Source organism: Patella vulgata, chromosome 5, assembly GCF_932274485.2.
Source record: "Patella vulgata chromosome 5, xgPatVulg1.2, whole genome shotgun sequence".
Taxonomy (NCBI): Eukaryota; Metazoa; Mollusca; class Gastropoda; family Patellidae; genus Patella; species Patella vulgata.
This window is the reverse complement of record NC_065883.2, coordinates 80,314,713-80,332,939: the sequence shown is the minus strand read 5'-3', so window position 1 is coordinate 80,332,939 and position 18,227 is coordinate 80,314,713.

The window sequence follows — 18,227 nt, the reverse complement described above, 5'->3', positions numbered from 1 at the left end:
TGGTTTACCCACAGATCCGTTCCGCATGCCAAGAACTCAACATAACAGACTGTTTCATTGGCTAATCTCTTACATAAACCAGAATGTGTGTTATATAACAACTCTTCCAGATCCTAGTGTTGTGAAGACAAGTAAAACAAAATTTTGAACTATAAAAAACAAAACGAATTAGAATCTGTGGTTATATCTGAGTCATTCTGAAAACCAGGGCCCTTATTCACGAAAACTTAAACTAAAATACAATCGAAATTTTAAGAAATACTGCAATTCGATTGGCTGACCAATATGCAAATTGGATATATGCAAATTGATTTTACTGGTCAGCCAATCGAATTTCAGTATTTCTTAAAATTTCGATTGTATCTTAGTTTAAGTTTTCGGGAATAAGGGCCCTGAATATTTCTTTATGTTGCCTAAGATAAATTCAAATTTATTTACCTCTGAATTCCAGTCCTCGGAGTTGAAAGGTCACCAGTCCATTTCCCGTCTCTACAACATGTACAAGAGCATTGAGATAATCAGATGCCATGATAAAACAATCACCCTGTGTGTAGTTACCCCATCGACCAATCATCAGATCCCCACATAAACTATGTTGTAAAGATCGCGTTAAATGTTCATAGAAAATAGAATTTAAATTATTGTCATCTGCACCAGGATTTCTGTCAAGTTGAGACGCCAGGCGGGTGTTGGTATGATCCACTCTTTTAGTACTGTAATCAAAATAAAATAATTTATTAATTTCATCAAGGCTGGAGAAAAAACACTTGCTGGTATATTTATTGAGAAAGGGAAGTCTTACAGCCCCTAGCTAGCGTCCCATAAAGCCGAGTGACATTGGTTGGATCCCCCCCCCCCCTTGCTAGCTACAGGCCTGACTTATCTGGGAATTCAGCATACTATAAAAATGGCAAAAGCTGGCAATCAAAAGAAACAATAGGTCAATGGTCAAGTTCAAAAGGTCAAGAAATGGTTGAACCACCACAATAACTGATGGACTAGTGGTGAGCCTTCGTCGAATTTAACTTTTATTTGTGTATAGCGCACAATCATTCAGAATATTGTGAGCAAGTCAACATGATATACAGGTCATTTTGAGATTAACACATGGTATGGTCATTACAGCTGTCATGGCAAAGGGAGAATTCTGTCCATACACTGTCCTTGTCATCTCCTCAGATACTACTCCATGCTAGGATCCGCACTGGAGACTTTCTGGCCAGTACCATCCAAATTCAAAAGTAACCCTAATATTTACAATAATCCGCACACATTAACCAGCCCCATATTGACCATGACCAGCCCCACACTGACCATGACCAGCCACACACTGACCAGCCCCATAAAACCTGTTACGATAGAATTATATTTAACGTAAATGACTTACTTGTAGTCACGTTCCCAGAATTTAACAGGTCGTATATAAGATGTTATAAAGATGGCGCTACCTAGGAAGGGATTTAACGGTGTGGAGAATATAGCTGAAATAGCTGCCTGTAGGAATAACATCGCAGAATCTAAATCATTCAATTAAAGATATAAAAATAACATCAAATTGGCTTCAATGTTTTACTTCTAGGATAAAATTGAACATCGACATATTCAGTGTGCTGGTTGGAAATTCTGCGTGAACATCAACACTTCCATCTAAATCGTCAAGGGTTTTATCTCGTATTTACTAGCGAGGATATTGGTAAAACTAGATAGCAAGTAACCTAGAGACAAATTATCATGGTTTTATCTCGTGTTTATTAGCGACGATATGGGTAAAACTAGATAGTAAGTAACCACGAGACATTAACGATTCTAAATGTCAAGGGATCTTTTACGTGCATGCCAATGTGTAGATGGGAACTCGGTTTTTCATACCATCCGAACGACTATACATTGTCCGTTGCCAGGCCCTCCGTCCTGCACCACTGACAACAGGGAACCACCTGGCAAAATCCTGATTCTCATCCAACACCAGGATAGAAACACAGGACCAAAAGGTTAGCAATGTGAGAAGTGATATCAGATGGTCTGATATAAAAAGGATACGAGGTACACTGAAAGGTTGAGCGAAGGCATGAAATGCTGAACCCCAGGTTATCTGCCATGGTGCTATATACGTTATAATAAACTTCATCTTTAAAACCCAATCACAAAACTACAAATAAACAAATTCAATACTCATAAAATAAATACAATTTAACAAAAACACTACATATATAGGGGCTTTAATTTAGCCTAAATAGATTAATAGGTAGGGGGGTATCTATTTCAATTATTGTTGATGTAAAATGCTCATTTTAATTAATGTTTTTACTGTAATTTTGTTATCAAGATGTTTTAGTTAATTCTTGGAACCAGGCACACACATACACTGGAATATAGTTACTGAGAGAGGGAGATAGAAACTAGGTCACAAACTAACACGTGTTTCAATTTCATTTCAATAATTCGCTACTGTTCTGCACGGACTGGGCTAATGAAGACAGGCCTACGCCATACAGTGTGCCATGAGGAGAAATTTTGCCCAGACAGCGGGACAACCGCAAACTGTTATCTAGAGTTCCAACTGCCAAGTTTTTCTTTTACACGCACGGCAATACGACACGAAGCCTAGAATTTTTCCTTTCATCTGAATGACTAGACACTGTCAGTTCCTTCGTTCGGCACCATTAAAAAAACAGAAACTGTGTAAAGAATACGTGTAAAACTAACCTTATTAAAGAAGATGGCCATAAAGAAATAATCTATAAGAAATGTTTCTGAAGCCGTTCTGTGGTCATATTTAAAAAAAAACATGGTGAATATTAAGATCATGTATTGTTTGGGCGTATCAGAGAATGAAAACCTCAACAGCTTCATACCACATACAACAACAATTAATGGTCCAATACTGAAAATAACAAAAAAATATCCATTAAATAAACTGTTTATATTCTCTTATTTTAAATACAGCGGAAGAACATAGCTAAAATGACTATTCAGTTTTTGAGAGAGAGAGATATTCGGCTTAAGTTCCACCCGACACAAGGTCATTTCGGGACTAACATATGGTTCAATTTTATTTCAATAATTTGCTTGCATGTAGAGGTCTTTAGCTGTGGGAGAAAACCCACGAGGTTGGACAGACGACCCCACTCCTTGTCACATACAAGCAGGGAATGGAAACCACGCTAGTTGACTCAACAGCAGACCTTATGATGCAACGTGCACTCGTTAACCTCTCAGTTACCAAATCCCCCAAATGACAAGTGAAATCCAAGCTTGAAAAAAATGTTTATCTCACCTCACGTCAGGATTTAAATGACAATTTGAATATTTGGGTAAAATGTACTTACTAATATCTAAATTTACAGACGATGGCTGGTGCTGATGTTGTTAAGGCACAGAGACAGACAACAGGATACATACAATTTCTCTCAAAAAATCGTAACCATAGATACAACCTCTCAAACCACATAATCTTAGCTGGTTCTATAAAAAAAATATACAATTACATATTACAACTTCTGTTTTAAATTCTAAACAGAGCCTTGTAACAGTTATATCAAACACGTAAAGTGGGTCAATTTTATGAGCAAGTCGAGTTGTAAGTTGGGTCATTGATGTGACTTCAGTTGAACTTGAGTCCGAGTCGCGGGACTATAGTTCCCACCTCTGACGATTACATCTTCCATGAGCAGGAGAGTATTTTGTAAATCCACCTATTCTAACTGTCCTCAAGTGTTCTTCATGTGCATGGCAAAGTTTTCCCGTCCGACCAACTAGGCAACATTTTCCATATCAGCCAAGCAGACGCCACTCCCTGCCAAGCGGGAACCTGACTTAAATCTTAAGTCTAATGCCCTGATTGCTAGACCACCACATCCCCTACCCCCTTTCAATAAGAAGGGGAGTGAAAGTCAACCAGCGACTAAAACAGTTTAGTTCTGCACATAGGCATAGGTGGCCAAGCTCAGTTGGGGGGCTGAGGATATTTGCCCCGAAAAATTTCTTTGTCACCTGAATTTTCCGAATGAATCAATCATTAACTAAAACGAGTTTTCCACAAAGCTGTGATGGTTGTTTATTTTTAATTAATTACGCAATCACACAACAATATAAATTTACAATACGTTAAGCAAAAAACAACTTAATGTTCCCCATTCTCTGATGTTTGTGCCCGAAAATGAACGGTTCACTGAATCTAGGGAGGCTACTACGCCTATGGTTCTGCAGTTCATTTTAACAGTAAAAGCGAAAGTAGAAAATATGTAAACACAAAACTGAAAATGAATGTTACCTTTAACTTCAAAATAATTTCTTTCTCTACTCTGGAATATAGGATGTGAACAACACAACCAGGGCATTTCTTTCCGTAACATTGGAATGATATAATGAATAATAAACCCTATACTAGCTGCTAAATAATATAATATATCACTCAATAACGGCTGAAAAGATAAAAACACAAGTCGTGAGTTATAGACAATGTCACTTGGGATTTTAAATATTTTACAAGGTTATGTCTACGAGAATTTAAAATATCTTACAATTTGATTTCTAGGGAATTCAGGTTAATTTCTAGGGGAATTTAAAATATCTTTCTAGGTTTTTTAAAATTTTCTTACATGTTGATTTCTAGCGGATTCTAAAATATTTTACAAGTTGAATTCAAATATTTTACAAGTTGAATTCTAGGGGAATTTAAAATATTTGACAAGTTGATTTCTAGCGGAGTTTAAGATATTTTACAAGTTGACTTCTAGGGGATTTTAAAATATTTTACTAGTTGAATTCTAGGGGATTTAAACTATTTCATCTCACCTGTAGAACTGGGCTGGTAAAAGCTGTACTAACGTGAACAGCAAAAACAAAAACAGTCACAAAAACACACACGATCATATCAGACTGTAATCGTTCACTCTGTAATATAAAAATACACACGATCATATAAGACTGTAATCGTTCACTCTGTAATACAAATAATATATTGTTAATAAATACTGTGAGGGAAATTTGATAAAATCTGAATCGTGAATGGTTCTTTTACGTCCACAAAACTCATTTTTTGTCTCATCCGAACAACTTATTCTAGGTAAGTGGTGATCAAACCGGAGAGAGAGAGAGAGAGAGAGAGAGGAGAGAGAGAGAGGGAGGGAGGGAGGGAGGGAGGGAGAGAGAGTTTAACCTCCACACTCCAGGTTGGACAGGCGACCCTAATCCTTGTAAACGACCTTACTCCTTGTAAACAGATTAACTTACAACACATTTTTTAAGTTTTTCAGGTAAAGGATCAACTAAATCTTCTGTGACTTCATTCCCTGCTTCACCCCCTCCTTCATCACCACCACCATCTTTCTTTTCGTTATCATTTACATCTTTTTTAAATATAGAATCTTTTATAAACATCCTGTAAAATATACACATCAATACATCAATCAGTAGTTGCCAGGCAACATATTAAATTTTTCTACTTTTTAAAAAAGTTTCAATTAAGTTACTGTTCCTGTTTTGTTCATTTTATGTAGACAATTACAAACACTGTAACCCAGGTATCATTTAATCTTGTGTATCTAGCACTAATTTCTTTCACATTCATTTAATATCAAATCTTTCTTTAAAAATTTGTAAAAATCATTTAAAATCACTAATTTAAAGCTGATCGATTAATTTTGATAATGAGTGTCAAATTTACAAGTATTTAATTTCCTGACCACTGTTCAAAAATTAATCATTATACATCATTAATCAATTGGGTTGTTTATTTTTTAATAATGATTGAAAAATTAAACACTTGTAAATTGGACACTCATTATCAAAATTGAATGGTCAGCTTTAAACTGGACAGAAGTACAAATTTAACGATTTATGGTTATTTTAAATGATTTTTACAAACTTTTAAACAAAGAATTGATATTAAATGAATGTGAAAGAAATAAGTGCTAGCTGGGTTACAGTGAAAGGTAGATATTCAATAAAGTTAAGAAGAGGTCCAATTAAAGACTTTTATTCAATGCTTCTATATGGAACTGGATTGTTTGTATCAACAGTAGATAATCGAGGCCATTCACAAGATTTTATAGACAGTGTGGGTTAATTTGACCACATTCCGTTTACAGCGTCTACAGAGGATGCAGAATAATCAATCTGGTTAAAACACAGATCCTATTTCGTTTCGTTTTTTGGTTGATGTGAGGGATTAGCCAATGAAACAGTCTGTTGTAGTGAGTTCTTGGTTGGCGTGCCATGCACAGAACTGTGGACAACCCACTAGAAACATCAACGGTGATTGGTTAATCAAGTTGCTGATGTCATAGGGTCAAAAGCCACTCGTATGACCCCTGATGCTACCTCCCACTACATTTGATCAGATATTCATGCAATAGTAGTCATCGAAAGTATAAAAAAACGAAAGGAAATATCAATCTGTATTTTAATCAAATCGCAGAATGATGTAAATTTTTTAATTCATCAAATCGTGATAAATGTTGAATAGAATTGAATCATTTTCAAACGATATTCCTTTTACAGATCCAACTTTAACAATATTGTAAATTACAAGTCATCAAAATCTCTCACAGGACAATTATCAGATTTAAATGTGAAAATTCGAAGATACAGGTTAAAGGGACATTAGGTTATATTAGATAAATAGCTGACAGTTCTCGCTATAATAGTTAAAATACAGGTTAAAGAGACATTAGGTTATATTAGATAAATAGCTGACAGTTCTCACTATAATAGTTAAAATACAGGTTAAAGAGACATTAGGTTATATTAGATAAATAGCTGACAGTTCTCACTATAATAGTTAAAATACAGGTTAAAGAGACATTAGGTTATATTAGATAAATAGCTGACAGTTCTCGCTATAGTAGTTAAAATACAGGTTAAAGAGACATTAGGTTATATTAGATAAAGAGCTGACAGTTCTCACTATAATAGTTAAAATACAGGTTAAAGAGACATTAGGTTATATTAGATAAATAGCTGACAGTTCTCGCTATAATAGTTAAAATACAGGTTAAAGAGACATTAGGTTATATTAGATAAAGAGCTGACAGTTCTCGCTATAATAGTTAAAATACAGGTTAAAGAGACATTAGGTTATATTAGATAAATAGCTGACAGTTCTCGCTATAATAGTTAAAATACAGGTTAAAGAGACATTAGGTTATATTAGATAAATAGCTGACAGTTCTCGCTATAATAGTTAAAATACAGGTTAAAGAGATATTAGGTTATATTAGATAAATAGCTGACAGTTCTCGCTATAATAGTTAAAATACAGGTTAAAGAGACATTAGGTTATATTAGATAAATAGCTGACAGTTCTCGCTATAATAGTTAAAATACAGGTTAAAGAGACATTAGGTTATATTAGATAAAGACCTGACAGTTCTCGCTATAGTAGTTAAAATACAGGTTAAAGAGACATTAGGTTATATTAGATAAAGAGCTGACAGTTCTCACTATAATAGTTAAAATACAGGTTAAAGAGACATTAGGTTATATTAGATAAAGAGCTGACAGTTCTCACTATAATAGTTAAAATACAGGTTAAAGGGATATTAGGTTATATTAGATAAATAGCTGACAGTTCTCACTATAATAGTTAAAATACAGGTTAAAGGGACATTAGGTTATATTAGATAAATAGCTGACAGTTCTCACTATAATAGTTAAAATACAGGTTAAAGAGACATTAGGTTATATTAGATAAAGACCTGACAGTTCTCGCTATAATAGGTAAAATACAGGTTAAAGAGACATTAGGTTATATTAGATAAAGAGCTGATAGTTCTCGCTATAATAGTTAAAATACAGGTTAAAGGAACATTAGGTTATATTAGATAAAGACCTGACAGTTCTCACTATAATAGTTAAAATACAGGTTAAAGAGACATTAGGTTATATTAGATAAAGAGCTGACAGTTCTCACTATAATAGTTAAAATACAGGTTAAAGGGACATTAGGTTATATTAGATAAATAGCTGACAGTTCTCACTATAATAGTTAAAATACAGGTTAAAGGGACATTAGGTTATATTAGATAAATAGCTGACAGTTCTCACTATAATAGTTAAAATACAGGTTAAAGGGACATTAGGTTATATTAGATAAAGACCTGACAGTTCTCACTATAATAGTTTAAATACAGGTTAAAGAGACATTAGGTAAGATTAGATAAAGACCTGACAGTTCTCACTATAATAGTTAAAATATAGATAATGAAAACAGAATATGCTATTCAATTTTAGGCGAGCCTTGATCATCATTATTGATGTTGGTATGATAATAAACAAAGTCTTGATTATTCATTTTTATGTTAAATCCACTAAATATCGCAGCCAACCAATGCCATCGAGAGTTGATTATGATCTTGTCATGTTAATTAATGTCTAATTAATAGTTTATATAACATTTCAGGCCTAAAGCAGATTTAGCTCTTGTATAAGGCTACACAAAATAAATGTCTTGTTTCTCGGGCAACTGACAGCTGAAACTGTAGGGGGGGAGGGCGGTTTATTTTTTTTTTTATCTCATTTCTGGCTAGAGGATGGTGCAAAATAAAATTTGCCTATTGTTGAAAATTGTTGGGGCGGGAGGGCGGCCTTGTATTTTTTTTTTTTTTAATGAGAAAGTCATTACTTGTCTACGGTTTTGCTTTCAGTTATATATTATACATACTTAGAACATAAATCCAAAAATCAAGTCTACTCAAACACTGAACACTGACTGAAAGGAAAATAATTTTCCATATTTATTTAATTCACGTAATGTAGCTTACTAATGGTAATGGTGACAACCATAATTGAAATTGGTTTAAAATAAAATTCCGTACGACTATTAAGAGCCGTCCATAATAACGACAATATTTTAAAGAGTAAGCCTCTGTCAGCATGTGTATCAAACATAATCATCACGGTAAACGACACTTCGATCTAAATCTAGTATCGCTGGTTTATAATGATTAACCTAATTCCAACCAATGCATGTCACGTGTCATCGGGATTCGTGAAATGACTGTTTCTCAGGATATTTGGTGTTTTTCTCAGCATATTCGGTGTTCTATCTGGGGTTTATATCGAATGACTATTTAAATTTAACTAACAACTCGTCAGTAAAACCATCAAATGTGTAATCCAATTATTATTTTCCGGATTATCAAAACTACCGTTAAACGTGCTAATGACCCAGATTCTGACTAAGGTATGGTGACTATCATCGTATCGTATTCGTAGCCACAAGTTATAATAATTAACCTGTTCTACGATTCATTGTTTTATAAGTAGGATTTTTTCAAACATGGACCGACTGAAGCCGGCAATAATGAGCCGATTAAGATCGAATGATTGAAATACATTGCATTGTTGTCAATGACTTTCGGTGTTTAACACGAATCAAATTCTAGTTCACAAGGGGAGGTAATTAAAATCACGTGATACAAAAATGGAGGTTCTTTCGATATCAATAAAAAAGACCCGTAAATGAGCGTTTACATCTGAATCAGTTTAATACATTTGAATGGATATTCACGAATGGGGCATGTAGATACATGCGGCATATTTTTTTTTATGACTTGCTTATCGATGTTCGGGCGGGCGTTACATATTTTTTATTTTTCATCAAGACTAATAAATAGGCCGCACGCGCAACCAATTTTGCGTGCGGGCGGTGCCCGAGAAACAACTTATTTTATTTGTGTTGCCTAATGTATGTTTTATAGTATTTACAATAACGATGGCATCGAGAGTTTCTTGTATAATGTATGTTTAACATGCCATCTTGCGTAATGTATGTTTAAGTTTATATTTACCACAATATACTAGGGTCACTGGCACTACGACTAAGATGATATGATATAGAGACTAATAGGGCACAGAATATAGAAAATATCGGATTCTGAGCAGCTTCTATATCTATTTTATCATTACATGGATACAGCTCTCCATCCACATCCTGAAACAAGAAAATAATATTCATGTGAACCGAACACTCGATCCATAAACTCACTATCATGTAAATGAAATGAAATGAAATGAAATGGGGTTAAACGTCCTACTGTTCTGCTTCGAACTGGGATAATGAAGACGGGCTTACGCCATACAGTGTGCTATGAGGGAAATTTTGACCATACAGCAGCACTACAGCCTACACTTATATCCAATTCCAATTGTCAAGTGATCTTTTATGTGCATCCCGATGTGTACACGGGACCTCGGTTTTTCATACCATCCGAATGACTAGACAGCTGTACTTGTCCGGCCTCCATCCTGCATCACTGACAAGGGGAAACCATGCCGGAAATTCTGGAGGAACTTTCTCGGCCAATGCAGGGATTAAATCGCTAACTTGTGTTTAAATCTGGTGTTGGAAAGAGAAGGTTCGTTGGGCTTGTCCAGTGTGGTTTCGACTCCCTAGTCATTGGTGTAGGACGAAGGGCCTGGCAAGGGAGAGAGAGAGAGAAATGGGGTTTAACGTCCACTCGACACAAACTAGGTCATTTCGGGACTAACATAGGGGTCTTTAGCAGTGGGAGGAAACCGGAGGACCCGGAGAAAACCCACGAGGTTGGACAGGCGACCCTACTCCTTGCCACGAAACCACGCCAGTCGACTCAATGACAGACTTTATGATACAGCGCGCGCACGCTAACCATTCAGTCATCCAACCCCCCGACCTGGCAAGGGAAAGTTATAGTTATGTGGATGGGATGAAAAACCGATGTCCCGTGTACACATTGGCTTGTACGTAAAAGATCCCTTGGCAGATGGAATTAGAAATAAGAGTAGCCTGTAGTGCCTCATAGAACACCTGTATGCCCGTCTTCATTAGCCCAGTCAGTGCAGAACCGTAAGACATTAAACTCCATTTCATTTCATGTCTTACACTGGGTAATCTACTTCTACTTGTTGGCGCGACGCTCTTCAAAACTCCTAAGGCTCCACCAATTTGAGTAAACTGACTTGGAATACTTGTTCTTTGGACAATTCCACATTGACGTTGAATTTCTTTATGTAGTTGTTCTGTTTTAGCAGGAGTTTCCGTATTAATTAATGTTTAGTTTCAAGTCATTGTTGGAAAACTGTTCTAATTCGTTGAGAATCATAGAAAACCATCTAGTTTCTAACTGTCGCGTAGTTTAATTTGGTTCATCTAGATTAGATAATGGGTGTTGGGTTTATAACTGTTTACTTTCTGGGGCAGTGTTGAGTAATTAATTTGTCTGTTAATTACCCATCACCTTTTGAGAAACTAAACACTCAACACCTAATCTAGACTGACCAATTTAAAATACACGACAGCAGAAAGCCAATAGTTTTCCGTGATTCTCATGGACAACGCTCGCATGCTGTATCACAAGGTTTGTCATTGAGTCCAGTGACGTGGTTTTGATTACCCGCTTGAGCATGACAAGGAGTAGGATCGCCTGTCCAACCTCATGGGTTTTCTCTGAGTCCTCCGGTTTCCTCCCACTGCTAAAGACCCTAGCATGCCAGCAAATTATCATATAAAAATTGAACCATATGTTAGTCCTGAAATGATCTGGTTTGTGACGAGTGGCCACATCTTATGTTAAGTAGTTTGAGGATACAAGGTTTATTGAAAACTAACATTGTAGGTTTTCTCCGAGTCCTCCGACTGAGGATATGGGATTTATTTATAACTAACCTGTAAAGCTGCGTATGAGAAACCATAAAGCACGGCTACAGCAAACATGCTTCTTATAACACAGTATAATGCTGATGTTACGCTGGTTGTAGCTATAATATAGATATATAACATTTATAACACTAGTTGTAGCTAGATACAACGTAGATATAACATTTATAACACTAGTTGTAGCTAGATACAACGTAGATATAACATTTATAACACTAGTTGTAGCTAGATACAACATAGATATAACATTTATAACACTAGTTGTAGCTAGATACAATGTAGATATAACATTTAAAACACTAGTTGTAGCTAGATACAACGTAGATATAACATTTATAACACTAGTTGTAGCTAGATATAGATATAATATTTATAACACTAGTTGTAGCTAAATACAACATAGATATAATATTTATAACACTAGTTGTAGCTAGATATAGATATAATATTTATCTCACTAGTTGTAGCTAGATATAGATATAATATTTATAACACTAGTTGTAGCTATAATATAGATATAATATTTATATCACTAGTTGTAGCTACATGTAGATATAGATATAACATTTATATCACTAGCTGTAGCTAGAACATTTATAACACTAGTTGTAGCTAGATATAGATATAACATTTATAACACTAGTTGTAGCTAGATATAGATATAATATTTATAACACTAGTTGTAGCTAGATATAGATATAATATTTATAACACTAGTTGTAGCTAGATATAGATATAACATTTACAACACTAGTTGTAGCTAGATATAGATATAACATTTATAACACTAGTTGTAGCTAGATATAGATATAACATTTACAACATTTACAACACTAGTTGTAGCTAGATATAGATATAATATTTATATCACTAGTTGTAGCTAGATACAACGTAGATATAACATTTATATCACTAGTTGTAGCTAGATATAGATATAACATTTATATCACTAGTTGTAGCTAGATATAGATATAATATTTATATCACTAGTTGTAGCTAGATATAGATATAATATTTATATCACTAGTTGTAGTAACATATACAGAGAATCTCCTACAAGTCTTTCTTTATATCAAAAAATATCAACATAAGTCGATAATGTAAAAAATAACGAGGCTTTGCCAATTTTTGTACCGACAAGCGTTGATATTGTTTGATATTAAAAAAGATGAGTAAAAGATTAAATCTATCACCCAATCCTTTCCATCCTTTTTAACTGAGTAATTAAATTCATGCAAAGTGATTATAATATGAAAGTTATAACACGAGCGATATTTACTGTAGAATGTATTATTGGGTGATAAAATATAGAAATAACATTTATAACATTGGTTGCTGGTAGATATAATATTTATAACACTATATAATGATGTTATAACACTGGTTGTAGCTAGATATGATATTTATAACACTGGTTGCGTGTAGCTAGATATAATATTTATAACACTGTATAATGATGATATAACACTGGTTGTAGCTAGATATAATATAGAACAGAGTGGGAACCTAGCTATGTTTCAAACAGGTAACCTTCCATCAAAATGGTTACTAACAATCAGCTGTCTTTTTAATTTAGTGATTTTTTGTAAAAATAAATAATTAATAAAGTTATAACTTACCATTTCCACCAAAAACGTTCATATCGATCTGTTCGAGTACAAACATAATAAAGGTATTAACTTGAGGTAGTAGACCTAACGTAAATAACAGTGGGAAACACAGAATAAATACTGAAATTGAAAAATATTATATTATATTAATACTTTATCTATAACCATCATCAAATCTTGGGTGGGGGGGGGGGGGGGCTTGACACAAACTAGGCCTGGAAATAGAGAGAGAAATGTTTGTATTTTAAGTTGTTTAATGGTCTCAAGTTATAAGAGAGAGAGAGAGAGAGAGAGAGAGAGAGGGGGAGAGAGAGAGAGAGAGAGAGAGAGAGAGAGAGAGAGAGAGGGGGAGAGAGAGAGAGAGAGAGAGAGGGAGAGAGAGAGAGAGAATTGGGGTATAATGTCCACTTGACACAAACTAGGTCATTTCAGGATTAACATATGGTTCAATTTTATTTCAATAATTTACTTGCGCGTAGGGATCTTTAGCAGTGGTTTAACTTCCACTTGACATAAACTAGGTCATAGGGGAGCTGCAGTGGCAGGACACTGGAAGATACTGAGAAAACCCACGCGGCTGGACATGCGACCCTACTCCTTTTTACATACAAGCGGGGAATCGAAACCACACCACTTGACTCAATGACAGATCTTATGATCTAAAGTACATGTGTCAGACCATCCAGGTGTGGAAATAAGACACCTGTCACAGACAATATCGGGCACAAATTCAGACTTTGTCAGGTACAACCTCTCTGATAACTGTTATTTCATCCAGTAAATATTTGATTATTAGTTCCTGATATTTTCTCAGATACAACTAGATCTATTATTTTGGAACTATTTCAACTCTGTTTGAAAATATGGAAATGTAAGAAAAGGAATAATATTTCAGGTTCAAATGTAAATCAAAACATTTTCCCAGACAATACTTAGGCCTATGTAATTTTTAGACCCTTACCCACGTGGTTCCTAGCCCTTTTCCATTCACAGATCTCTTGAGATATCGTTCCACAAACTTTTAGACCCTTTTCCATTCACAGATCTCTTGAGATATCGTTCCACAAACTTTTAGACCCTTTTCCATTTACAGATCTCTTGAGACATTGTTCCCCTTGTTTTTAGACCCCTTGAAGATACCTAGACTCGGAGAACACCCAGTAGTCGATCTCTTCAGATATTGTTCCCCTTGAAGATACCTATGACTTGGAGAACACCCAGTCGTCGATCTCTTCAGACATTGTTCCCCTTGCTTATAGACCCCTTGAAGATACCTAGACTCGGAGAACACCCAGTAGTCGATCTCTTCAGATATTGTTCCCATTGAAGATACCTATGACTAGGAGAACACCCAGTCGTCGATCTCTTCAGACATTGTTCCCCTTGCTTATAGACCCGTTGAAGATACCTAGACTCGGAGAACACCCAGTAGTCGACCTCTTGAAACATTGTTCCCCTTGCTTTTAGACCCCTTAAAGATACCTATGTCTCGGAGAACACCCAGTCGTCAGAAAACACTATCTTAAACAGAGTCAGAACTGAACGGTCAAGATCAGAATCTAAACAACGAGTTGTGTAAACTTACCTTTGAGAAGATCCCTGGTAAACGTCAACGAAGACAGAACAGAAAAAGGCCTTCCGTAAAGAGTTAGTGTCTCATTACCAACTATTTTACTCAAATAATCTAACAACAAGATGAGGCCACAGAATACACAAAAATAAAATGGACGGCTAAAAACAATCATTCGATTGTAACCCTGAAAAAACACAAATTACAGTCATTAGTATCCATGACAAACATCTAAAAATTCATTATCTGGCCGTTCTGGCTATAATAGTATTATCCATGACAAACATCTATAAGTTAATCCTGTAAGATTTAGATAAAGAGCTGGCTGTTCTTGCAATAATAGTTCAAAAATTGATAATGCAAAATGAATATTTTAAAAAATTCCATTCAATTTACTTGATTCTGAGTGAAGTTACAAGTGTTTTGAGTATATAGTCTCGATTGTCAAGTACTATTGTTACAATAATAAACAAAGTCAAATTATTAAATGGAGAGGGTGTTTTAATTCATCCAATATCACAACCATATGATGGTTTAAAGAGTTGATTATGGGCTTGTCACGTTAATAAATGTCTAATTAATCATTTTTATTTGAAGTCAAAGAAAGACCGGCAATAGGCAAATTTAGCTTCTACATTATGCATCTTTAACAATTGAACTATATTATAGGGATCCACAGTGGTTCAATGAGTAACCCAGGACGGAGGGCCTGACAAGGACAGCTGTCTAGTCCTTCGGATGAGACAAAAAAACAAGGTCCCGTGTATATATTGGAATGTACGTAAAAGATCCCCTGGCAGTTGGAATTCGATAAGAGTAGGCGATAGTGCCACTGCCCGGGCAAAATTTCCCTCATAGCACACTGTATGGCGTATGCCCGTCTTCATTAGCCAAGTATAGGAGCAGAACAGTAGGACGTTAAACCCCATTTCATTTCATTTCATCCAAGAGATGTTTAACAAACACCTTGTCCCGAGCACATTTATTTATTTTTGCCCAATAAAAATAGGCAATTTAATAAACAATGTTCTAAAATTACTTAAAATACTGGTCATAAAATAGACCTCAACTTACATGCATTGGTGATGCAGCATCAGGTTGTACACTCTGTAATATAAACAGACAAATATATGAGAGAGAGAGAGAGAGAGAGTTTAACGTCCACTCCACACAAACTTGGTCATTTCGAGACTGACATATGGTTCAACTATATTTCAATAATTTACTTGCACGTAGTCTAACGTCCACTCCACACAAACTTGGTCATTTCGAGACTGACATATGGTTCAACTATATTTCAATAATTTACTTGCATGTAGGGGGGTCTATAGAAGTGGGAGGAAACCGGAGGACCCGGAGAAAACTCACGCGTGTTGACTCAATGCCAGATCTTATGATACAGAGCGTACACGTTAACCATTCAACCCCCCACGCTGCCTGGGCAAAATTTCCCTCATTGCACACTGCAGGATTATATGCCCGTCTTCATTAGCCAGGAGAATATTTAAAACGTATATTATTTACTTACCTTGAGCAGACAGTATTGACAACCAGCTAGTATAAAACAGAAAACAAATATCCAGAAATCCTGATAGAAATGGGATGATAAAACAAGAGCACCTAATGCCCCTACAGCCACTGCCATTATCACAGCTATTATGTTCTCTATATATGATATGTTCCTGGAATGTAAACATTTATATTTTATCTAAAATTGGCAGCACCTAATGCAATGAGTTCCGTTCTTGCCTATCTTTCTCCAGGAGGTGTGTTCAATCACTGCATTGGCCCAGAAAGTTCATCAGGATTTTACGACGCTGGTTCCCCTTGTCAGTGGTGCAGGACGGAGGGACTGACAAGGACAGCTGTCTAGTCCTTCGGGTGGGACAAAAAACCGAGGACCTGTGTATACATTGGCGTGCACGTAAAAGATCCCTTGACGGTTAGAATTTGATATTAGAGGAGGCCATAGTGCTGCTGCCCGGGCAACATTTCCCTTATAGCACACTGTATGGTGTATGCCTGTCTTCATTAGCCCAGTCGATGCAGGACAATAGGACGTTAAATCCCCATTTCATTTCATTTCTCCAGGTCAGCAGTCAAGGTCACAGAACTTGAGAACTGGGTGCTGTATGTTCTTTTGATTTGTCTCTGACGTTGATTTGACGTATAGGAACTGAAACACCTCTGACGTTGATTTGACGTATAGGAACTGAAACACCTCTGGGTAAAATCTTATGGTGGACACATTTTCATAATTCAGAGAGACGGAGAGAAACCATATAGTCAACCACTTGACACAAACTAGGTCATTTCGGGACTAACATATGGTTCAATTTTATTTCAATAATTCGTTTGCGCGTAGGGGTCTTTAGCACTGGGAGGAAACTGGAGGACCCGGAGAAAACCCACGAGGTTGGACAAATGACCCTACTCCTTGTCACGTACAACTGGGGAATCGAAACCCCGCCAGTTGACTCAATGACAGACCGTTTGATACAGTGCGCGTGTGCTAACCATTCGGCCATCCAACCCTCCCAAGAAGATCTTGGTACCTACCTGTCTAACACAGCTAGTAGAGCTAATCTATCAAATCTTATTTTCACAAAACGCTGATGTAACATTTTCAACTTATAAAAGTGTTTAGGTTTTTCGTCTATATTTGTATTATTATGTGTCTCATCACTGTCCGATGTTAATTCAGATATGGCTGTACGATTTAAGGCCCCTCCTTCCAAAAGAGCCTGCACATACGATTGGATAGCACTACTTGGGGTACGATTATCTGGGGACGTCGCTGCACGAAATCCGTAAATAAAATTATTTTCTTGTCGTTCTTCCGATTTAGGAGAATCTAATATCACAGTAGAACCAGAACAACTTGAGCTTGTTGAATCTCTGAAAAAATAAAAAAACAAAATGTGGAATAACGCCAACTTTAATTGAGTGAAATGTACCAGAAATCTCTGAATGATAATCCCTTGCAAACAGACAAACAAACTACAATATTATGGGTTGAATCTTTAGAAGGAATATCAGCCCAAAATGGTATAATTCCTTTCAGATAATATTTGGCCCATGGAATGTAAAAGACTGGTCACTACGGTGGCCTATTGGTGCCATTAAGTTAATTTATACCTCTTTCTAGTATAATTTCCCTCACATGAGAAAGATTCACTCTGCAATACCTTTTCTCCACTGTGGAAACCTTTTCTCCACTGTGGAAACCTTTTCTCCAGGGTGGAAACCTTTTCTCATGGGTGGAAACCTTTTTTCACGGTGAAAACCTTTTCTCCACGGTGGTAACATTTTCTCATTGCAAAACACGTGTACATGGTATTGCAGAGTGAATCTATCTCATATGAGGTAAATTACTAGAAAAAGGTATGAAGGTCACCCATGATAT